This window comes from Priapulus caudatus, unplaced genomic scaffold, assembly GCF_000485595.1.
Source record: "Priapulus caudatus unplaced genomic scaffold, Priapulus_caudatus-5.0.1 Scaffold34, whole genome shotgun sequence".
Lineage (NCBI taxonomy): Eukaryota > Metazoa > Priapulida > Priapulimorpha > Priapulimorphida > Priapulidae > Priapulus > Priapulus caudatus.
Window position 1 is genome coordinate 229,780 of NW_014577095.1, and position 10,463 is coordinate 240,242.

The window sequence follows — 10,463 nt, forward strand, 5'->3', positions numbered from 1 at the left end:
CACTGTATATACATATAAATGCACGCTCTTGATATATAAATATATATATACACTAATATATATTTATTTATATATATATATATATATATATATATATTATATATATAATAGAGACAGAGAGTATTATATATATCAAGAGTACATATAATCTCTATTATGTACTCTTGATAGATAGATATCCTCTATATAGATATCCTATATATACTTATAGATAGATAGATATATATCCTCGCCTACGACAATAACTAACCTCAAGCTTCTTAGGCTCGGGCTATATTTAGATCAGTGGTCATGCTGTCAGTGTCCGTGTATGACATTGCCGCTAAAAGTCATGACGTAAAAGCTCTTGTGGTACGCAAAGTGTGACGTCATTACAATGTGCACGAAGAAAAAGGGAGCTGTTTGTGTTTAGCTAAATCATAAATTCCCTTAAATTACATTGCTTTTACGCAATATATGTAGGCACATAGTTGTCAGAATTCAGCGAGTGTTTACTTTTGTTGATTGGATCGCAAACAAAATCGTGTGTAAGTATTTATAATGTTTTATGCATGTTCTCAGACTTAGTCTTTGGCTTTGCTTCCAAGATCCACCATCATGAGTGATCATGATGCTCTTCATGATGCTGTTATGCTGCTATTATGCATGCTGTTATGATGCTGTTATGCTGCTTCATGATGATGTTATACTTATACTAGTTATACCAGGAGTCTATCATTATCCTGGTTATCAATCCTGGTTATACTATAGTATAACTGCCTGCTAATTAGAAGTATTTAAGTTAAAAGATTTCGATTCGCGTTTTGTTATTGTTAATAATAATAGTAATAGTACGTCTAAACACACACAGCTTTTCGTACACGGCGGGTACAGGAAATCTAAACCTCCAATAATAATTAATCACTTATTCGTAAAGACGAAAGTCTTTCTCATTGACATTGTTATTGGGTGATACTGTCACTGGTCCACACCACAATCACTGCATGAATCAACGAGTTATTGTAATACTAATAGTAATACTAATAGTATGTATGATATATTTTACTTTAAAGTGAAGGCAGTGGCTACGGTAGACCGAATAATTCTGTCCCATATAACCTTTTTTATATCTTGGTGAGGGTTATATTGGGACAGAACGGGGTTCATTGAAATTTCGTGAGATCGCATAGCATAAATGGCATGCGCTGACAGAATGCGGCCCCGTACGACTGCTATTGCGCGAAAAAAAACCTACACCGTTCCCATTCTACATGGCTTTACCCTTGCTACTGATGATGTGATACATTCACGTTCAATCGTTTATTTCACTCTAAAAAGATGTTTTAATAAACAGCGGGCCCGAGCCCTCGCTTCGTTCAACTTTCCTGTGAAATAATCGCGCATTTACAAAGCAATCAAGACAATCACAGCGAGTCGTATCACGCTCCTGGCAGCGCCACAGGATACAAGCGAGAACCAAGGGGCTATTGTAAGACATCGTCTGATTTGGTCTGATTGTTTGTAAATGGCGATGTAATTTCAGGAAAGTTGAAGCGAAGCGGTGTTTATGAAAACAATCTTTTATATTTTATGAAGTGAATATCGATTGAAGTGTAATGTATAACACATATCACGTAGCAAGGTAAAGCATGTAGAAGGGAACGGTAGTTTTTTTTCGTGCCAAAATCAGCGGCGTACGGGCCGCATTCTCAGCGCATGCATTTTTGCAATGCGATTCGACGAAATTTCACATGAATCCGCGTTTCTCGTCCTGCAATATAACCCTCACCAAAATATAAAAAAGGTTATATGGGACAGAAATTTAAATTCGTCTAGTGGCTACGGGGTACGGGCAGCCGTATCTTAGTTGTCTCGAGGCTACGGGTTACGGGAGTTCCATTCGCTTTCATACTTGAACGAGACATAAGATGGCGCGGTGGCGCCAGATTTCAAAATAACGCTTGGAATAAATTCACAGATTTGAGAGTTTAAAGATGAGCAGAACCATAACCGCTAACCCTAAAACCTAACCGTAACCATTAACCCTAAACGCTACCCTAATCTAAACCTAACCTAACCCTAAACGCCAAAAAGGGGCTTCAAACGACTGATGGCTACCGGTACTCTAAGCCACTGCGTAAAGTGAATTACAATGACCGGCGTAATACTAAAGTAAAAAAAAAATATTTCCACTTCTCAGCAAGAATGTAAGTATATTCTGTTAATTTTTAATGGTAAATTGCTGCATTATACTTCCTATTTATACTATATTGTTCGATGTAAGACATACACTTGTGACTCAATACATACCCATAGCAAACAAGTTAAAGGGACGAGTAGCCTCTAAGGATTTTACTGCGATACAACTGTACTTACTGTATAACAAATCGTCTATACCCACACGTATTTGTTACCAGATACCTAATTTAATTGTTATAATTAATTACACATCAATGCTACAAAATTTGAACGGCACCATGACACCCGCGACCGTGCTGCCACTCCGAAAAAGTAGCGTATTTGACAATTTATTTTGCACGTTACAGACCAGGGCTAATCACAAAAGTGCAATTATATTTATACCTAAATGCTATTTAACCAAACGATATTCATTTTAGGGCAAATTTATCCATATTATAACTGAAACTATATGTCATTTATAAGATATTACAATCCTTTTGCTTTTAAATGAATAAATAAGAAACACTCGGTCTGTAGCCCTTGGCTGGTAAGTGGTTTTGCGCAACTTATCAGATCGTGCGCTTTGAGTGGCGCCACCGTCGTTGTAATCAAACCGTAATCGTTAGTTTTAAAACCTTAAAAAAAAATATTTCTAATGGTGATTGAACCATGAAACTTTTTATGTAGCGTAATTATAACCTAAATTAGCTGAAAATAACCCTAGAACCTAGAGTGAACACTCCCTTTAATGTCAGGCACATGATATACAGACATGTCAAGTCTCACGCATTGAGCGTGAGACTCACGCATTTTGGTCAATTCTCACGCGCTCACGCTCATCTCTGAATTTCTCACACAAAAATCGAAATCAATAAATAAATAATTAAAAACCTTTATTTTCAGTCCCAGATACCAGTATATATACTAGTATTGGAAGGCTAAGGCTTGATGAACAGCGCCGCGCCCAGCTAGCTAGCTCTCTCCGGCCGTAAATACGTATACGCTATAAGCAGTGCGGCCAGCGCGCGTGCGCGGCGCGCATTCTATTTGCCTGCTTGGAATCCAATATCCCGCCTTGATGATGGCTTTGCAGGTTACTGAGGTATTTTGTTTACTTTTCAATTCTCAGCACACATGCTGAATCATAAAAAAATTCAATTCATATTTCCCAATACTTCTATCATTCAAAATGAGTAAGAACTTATATTTATAAAGGCAATAAATCATACCCTAGGTATGCACTAAATTGCACCATTTCAAACTTCAAATTTCGAAAAGCGCCACACCATCCCCCTCCCTTGGTCGCTTCGCTCCCTCGGCCAGTGTCGCTCCGCTCAACGCTGAGTCTCACTCTCAACCATTTCTCAAACTTGACATCTCTGGATATATCAAATCGTCCAGGTTTTCTTGGATTTTTAACTAGTTGAGAAACAATCTTATCAGGTAAGAATTTGACGATACATTTAGTTCCGTTAGTACTTACTTTTAATGTAAAAAATGGCAACAAAAAATGTACAAATATACACCATAGAAAATTCGTGACACAGTCCATTTAATCATAATAATGTAAGCAGTTTTTGTAGTATAGTGATAACCATTAGCACTAAAGTAGTTACACTATAACTATAACTTATAGTAATTAGTATTAGTATGCAAATAGTTTGCTGTGTCAGATTTTGTCAATCTGTTATCAGCTATTCATGTGTTGCTATTTGGCATGTTCCTATTGCTAGTATCACTGTCAGCCAACTCTATCAACTTAGTCAGGTGAATGGTACAGTGTGAGTGTACTAGTATTTCAGACACATAATACTAAGTGTATAAAATACTATTAATAATTTTTGTGTTGTGCCGGAGTGATATTGACGATAATTTTTTGAAGTGTATCTATTTCCTAGTTTCTGACCACGATTATAGTAGCCTAGTAGGGAATGTACTAAACTAGTTTCCTGTTGCCTTTAGGGATGTATTTACAGGGTCTGAAATAAATTTAAGCAAGATACGGGAGTTTTTGGGCCTACAATGGTCAATATTTCAATATCGGCAGTGAATACTTGCTGCCAATTAAATTCTGAAAACCAAATTAAAAGCAGCAAAGTCACAGACGATTTGTGTTAAAAACAATGGCCAATATTTCTGGCTTTGTTTTGTGTGACCCTACGTTATCGTCCGTACTTCATTCAATACATGTGCAACTTGGGTTAGGCATGAGTGACTATATTTAGAATGTACCGATCAGGGGAAATGGGACTAGGTGGTGAATCGGCTTCTTTATGGACAGATTCAGTAGGATACTAAGTAGTAAGTACTGTTGTTATGGGATGGAGTGAAACTGATATGGTTTGCCCAAGTTTCTTTTTTTTTCTCTGGTAATATATACTTGCTGCTCTTATAATTCTTACTCTTTTAATTCTTCTTAAATTCAATTTCTTACTCTGTATTAGTTATGTGATCATGTCTATTAATTCACTAGATTTTTATTATGGGGTTCTCCGTTCATGCATCGAGGATTCTGATCTCGAGCTGTTAGATCAGTTGATCATTCCAAAATCACCTTCAATTTCATACCCCAATTGCTTTCCATTGTTTCAACTGAACGTAGTATGAAAGGCGTTGCAACTTTTGTACCTTACCTAGGGGGAGCCGCGATACATGGGGATAAATAATTTCACTCAAGTGCTCAAGAGCAGAAACCAAGGGTGGTCTCAAACCCTGGACCTTGAAACCTGATATCCTTCTTGCTCACCACTAGCTGCCACAGCTCCATGGTATATATAATTGTTACATATATAGGAACAATGGTCATATTTACCAGATATTAACAATGGTCAACTTGATAATTGCTTGCATAAAATGGAATTTGTAGTCGACAGAGAAAGGTATTTAATATGGGTTTGTTATAATATATGTATCAGGACTGAGATGATACATCAATATAGCGATGTATCATGATACAAACCTTGTCGATACACGTGTCAATACGTTTGACCATTAACGATACACGTATCGATACTCTACTGAGTAATATCCACATCATTTAGTAGCATAGTTTCATCAAATAACAAAGAAACGTGGCACAATCCGCAATTCTGTTTACTAAGCGCTCCACGAAGCTGATTTGTAAGCATTCACATGATCGTTAGAGTCCCGGATGATTGTATGATTTACTAGGTAGTCTCTCTTGAAAGTATGAGGATACGTATCCAATTGTGAAGGTTGTATCATGATAAGGCTGTATCGTAGCTAACCGTATCGTCCCACCCCTAATATCTTTTGTAACTATAACTTTTGTGTATTTTAAATCTTGTCCTTCCAAATCTTTTAAAAGTTATTCTTGGTTCATATATAATCGTAGTTCATATTCAGGTTTAGAAGTTTGTGTTTTTTTCATTACCAAATCAGGGTTGGCTGGCAGGTAAAATTACCAGCTATTCTCTAAATCAGACCTGTATCCAATTTCTTAAAAAAACACTAACAAATGCTTGTGTGCCTAGCAGTACTTAGCATTCACTGTATTGTTCCGATCCGGATAATAATAGCTACCCTAGATACCAGAACATATAATTAGCCCCTAGCTAGACTATTGTCAATTTTAAAACCTGGTGTTATAATAGATTTAATGTTTGATAAATTGATATGTTATGTTCAATAAATAATTTCACACTAGGAATCTGATGATTCCGATGTGAATGTGTATCGTGCTGCTGTATATCGTGTCTAACTCCTAAACCTAATTCGTGAAATCTTCAGTTGTTATTGGCAATCAATAAATGAGAAGTGTTAGAAGTCTAGCCATATGTTTATATGTAGCTGTTTATATTGATCAGGATTATGTTCACAACTGTATTTTTTAACAACCTAACACAAGTTGGCTTCCACAATCAATATCTAAGTAGGAACTAGGAATGTGATCATATATATACAATAAGTATGCATTAACTTTAGGGAAATATTTCTATCAAATTCATCTTATATTTCTGACCGTTTATAAAATTTAATTTCATGCCTTTGAGGCCTTGACCATATATTTTCCTCGGTCTGCATCCCGTGGTGAGTCATGCTTGGCCTGTGTGCAATAGCCAGCGAATATAACAGTCAGGTCCGCTTCAAATCAATGAGTAAGCACTTGGCTGTTGGCTGCACCAGCTCACATCTTACTCATCCCCTCAGTGTGCCCGCCTGCCGTAGCTGTCACTGATAGGGTCTATGTCCCCCAGGGTACTGTCGGAGGGTACCCTGGGTACGGTTCGATATATCGGAAACTACCTCGTGGTACTATACGATATGTCACTGCATGCGTACCCTGCATTGATTGTTCCACCGTACCCTGACTTTAAATGCTCCCGTTTCTTGTTTCCGGTCCGTTCCCGCAAAATATTCGTTTCAGTATTCGCATTTCTTCTGGAAATTGTATGTATATCACCGTGTAATTATGCAACATGCAGGTTGATAGCACTGTTGTGCCCGTTGGTGGTGTACATTTGGAAAGATTTCTCTCAGATCATGAATATTTGAGTGATATGAAAATGAATATGAAAATGAAAATATGAATATATGAAAAGGGAAAAAGAAAAATATAGTCAAACATAGCATACATTTTTATTGGATTGCGATGTTTTGAGGTTTCTTCTATGTGATGTGGTAACTTGACAGAATGTATGTATTACGACATCAGTTGGCTGAAAGTCAGGGTACGGTGAGACAATGCAGGGTACGCAGTGACATATCGTATAGTACCCCCGAGGTACTTTCCGATATATCAAACCGTACCCAGGGTACCCCCCGATAGTACCCTGGGGGACATAGACCCTATCAGTATCAGCGTAGCTGTCCTATCTGCTGCATGCCTGCGCATGTGATAGATGGGCACATATTCCTTGCACAGTTGCACATACAGGTATGTGAATGATGTCCTTATAACTAGAGAGGTAACATCTTTGTACTGACACTGACAGTGACACGTGCATGGACGCACACACACACGGGTATGATTTCATATCAGTTGTGAATAGGATGCTGACAGTGACATCTTTTGTGATCTTGTTTTTGACACATTTTAGTGCAAATTCTATTTCCCTAATATGACCTTTGTATATAATGGTAAATATTTGTTATAATCTAGTATAGTTAATACTCCTAAAGCAATTATCTGTCATGTAATGTACAGTTTGCAAAACTCAGGTTTGAGAAACTTACACATGGATTAATAACCTCTTGAATCAACTGGATCATACATAAATCTTGTTATTAGTGAAGGAAGCAGGGGGTTACAAAATGCTGACATCGATGAAATATTCCCAAGTGTTATTATCAAGGTACATATATGTGTTATATATATGAAATTTCTGGCAATGTATTAGTCACGTTAGATCAGCTGTATATATGGCAAAACACCATTATGTTGTAAGCATAGTCGTCTAATATTTGATATATATATATATATATAAATATTTGTCATGGCCCGAAAATATCTCGTCTTTCCCATCGAAATCTAGACCATAAATGTAGGAACTGTGGCCTTGCTGGGGTTGTTGGCGTGGGTATATAATAATATATACATGTTTTTCATTAAATTTACATTCTAAATGAAGAACGTGGCTGTACCCATACTGTGTCTTGTTTGAATTTCACGTTCATGATTGTAAATTGGCAAATTTTATACTAATCCAATTAGACTATTTCTGTAATGAAAATTGGTTAATCCGATAGGTTTTCAGAGGCAAAAAGTAGCTGGAGATTAGGAGATTAGTTCTAAGCTCTAACCGTGGTGTTTTACTCAGTAGAAATGGATAAATATAGATGCAAATATTGATGGATTTTGAACCTTGCTGTCTGTCTTGGTGTTTAATTGCTTCCTTCTAGACTTAGTTTCTATTACAGAATTATACAGCGGTGTGAATGAACTTTCCTTACTTGTTGTGTAGGTATTGGCTTTTCTGATATCGTGTAGTTTGTCGCCATCTCACATTCCTAACAAACATCTTCATTTGTCGGTCGTATGATATAACCGTTACATTGGTATTTGTTGGCGTAATGCTCTCGTCGTGATGCTGTTGGCTGTTCGGGTGCAGAACTCATACCGTCTAGGGTTATTTACGTGGCAGTTGTTTATGTATGAGGCACAATTCAATCATGTACGCGATTGTTGGACATCCCACGTGAACTCACTTTTACCATATCGGAGCCATGCGGTTGCGGGAAGGAACGCTACTACCGCTGATGTGCATGCGCTCCGTGCCTCTATCAGATGCATGTGTCTGCCAGTTAATTACTAACAATTGTATTTCTTATTGGCAGTAAATGAGCCAGTTGTATCACCGAATTTATAAGCATGCAAATTCTATTTCTTCAGTGTGAATATAAGTCATTTTAAACTTTCTAACATTTACTGTAATTGTATGCCACCTGTTTCCATCAAAGTCGTCGCCTCGATTTTTCACGTCATAGTTTAATCCAAGGTAATTAACTGAAGCCATGCAGTCTTTCCACCTGCGCAGTATAAAGCTGTGTAAGATCTGTAAATTGGATTTTTGATACTTGTTCTGTGTACAGGTGCTTAAATTGCTGCCATACCCTTGTTATGCTCTGGGAATGAACTATGGGTAGATTGGTTGGAGGGTGTAGCTAATCAAGTTACATAAGAAATTGTGACACATTCAAGTTCATTTCTCAAACCAATTAGATCATGGCGCATTATCAAGCATTTCTATGAAGAGTTCTCTATAGCGACTTAGCTGCCAATCATTGCTAGGTGCTTTTGACCATACTTGATCTTAGCTCTGTTCGGGGCTGTTGCTGTGACTGTGAGTTGACAGGTTCGTTCACTTACGGTTATGTACGTGGTTTCACATATAACCGCGCACGGGTTCGAGTGTCAGCTGACGACATCGTACTGGGATAATGTGTGCTCGTACTGGGTGTAAATGTACAGTAACTAGTGGGGATTAGGACATGGAATTCATTTGCGCTCTGCCTCATGCAAGAATTTCCCCTCATTGGTTATTGATTTAATGTTAATGCACTTTGGGATGCTGACTGACCCAGTGCTGTCCTCGGCTATAGCTGGCAAGCCTACACTTTCACATGTACGTTCACGACACGTAAGAGGAGGAAATCATTTCACGCGCGCAACCGCTATGTTGTAATTGAGACTTTCCACAATCTGTATTTCACTTGGGAACGATATATTGGTTGGCTGCCTGTGCCTGGCTGTATGTACGTAAGTGTGGTAATGTTTTCGTTTAATACTGCTAACCTGTACAACCTTCTGCAGCGTGACCGATGTGCCATCACATACAATTTTATACTTGTGCAGTTGTAATCTTTATATTTTTTTTGCACCCAAACTTGTACCTGCATGTAATTTCCAAAAGGTGTAAATGTGGATTGAGAGTGAAAGTTCATTTATCAAAAAGTTAATGTAAATTGTAATTTCGTAGTTTATACTGCAGAATTTTATCCATGGACAGCAAACTGAAATAAATGGAGGACTGTGCATTATTTCGTATAATATACACGGATTATTATGTCTCATAGTATTGATGGAACCAATATCTTTGTTTAAAGTTAGTTCATTTTATATCGCTGTGTCATGCTATATGCATAAGAAAGCAGCATTGCATTAGTATTCAATGAAAGCAGTGCTTACCTTGCATTGTACGTGGAGATATGTGCGCGTGATTGACGTATTCTACATTGAAAGCTTTCTCTCGTGCTGCTTCCGCCTTTCTTGTCGCTACGTGTCACAGAGGAGTGTAGTACTATAAACACAGTTCAACTGTGGCAAACATCACGTAGTCTGTAATTTGACGTGCATTTACGTTGCTCTGCTCAATGGTGATGAAGCTGTTATCCCGAGGGAAGCTAATTGCAAGTTGCAACGCATCCTACGCATTCTGTGGATGCACAAAGGAAGCTAGCTAGGTTCATGTGTGAAGCTCAGCTACATCAAGCACACTGTTCGTCTCCATCTGGAGCTGGGGTGCACACACCCTGTGGTGATTTGTCCGTTTACTTGTGATGCCTGGTCTGTGTGTCTGTGTGTCTGTCTGTCTGTCTGTCTGTCTGTCTGTCTGTCTGTCTGTCTGTATGTATATGTATATATTTGTGTTTGCATTCACGTCTCCCCCTGCAAATGTATGTTTTTATTTTTGTATGCACGTGGCTTTATTCCTTCTAAATAATAGTTTCTTCATGGGGTCAGACAGACAATATTGGTTAGATGCTTTTTATATTTGTTATATTTTAATGATTTTTGTGTGTGATTTAGATGATACTCGCTGCACTGCACTTTAAATGCAGTC

The 10,463-nt window shown here is 37.8% G+C and overlaps 1 protein-coding gene across 2 annotated transcripts in view; it reads left to right on the forward strand.

Annotated features, from left to right (window-relative positions):
- Positions 1-269: 269 nt before the first annotated feature.
- Positions 270-10,463, forward strand: part of LOC106817448 (stress-activated protein kinase JNK-like) — a 39,492-nt gene continuing 29,298 nt past the window's right edge. For both annotated transcript variants that reach the window (XM_014822119.1, XM_014822112.1), the window contains exon 1: positions 270-527. The gene's annotated coding sequence lies outside the window, so the exon portion shown is untranslated. The remainder of the gene's footprint in view (positions 528-10,463) is intronic.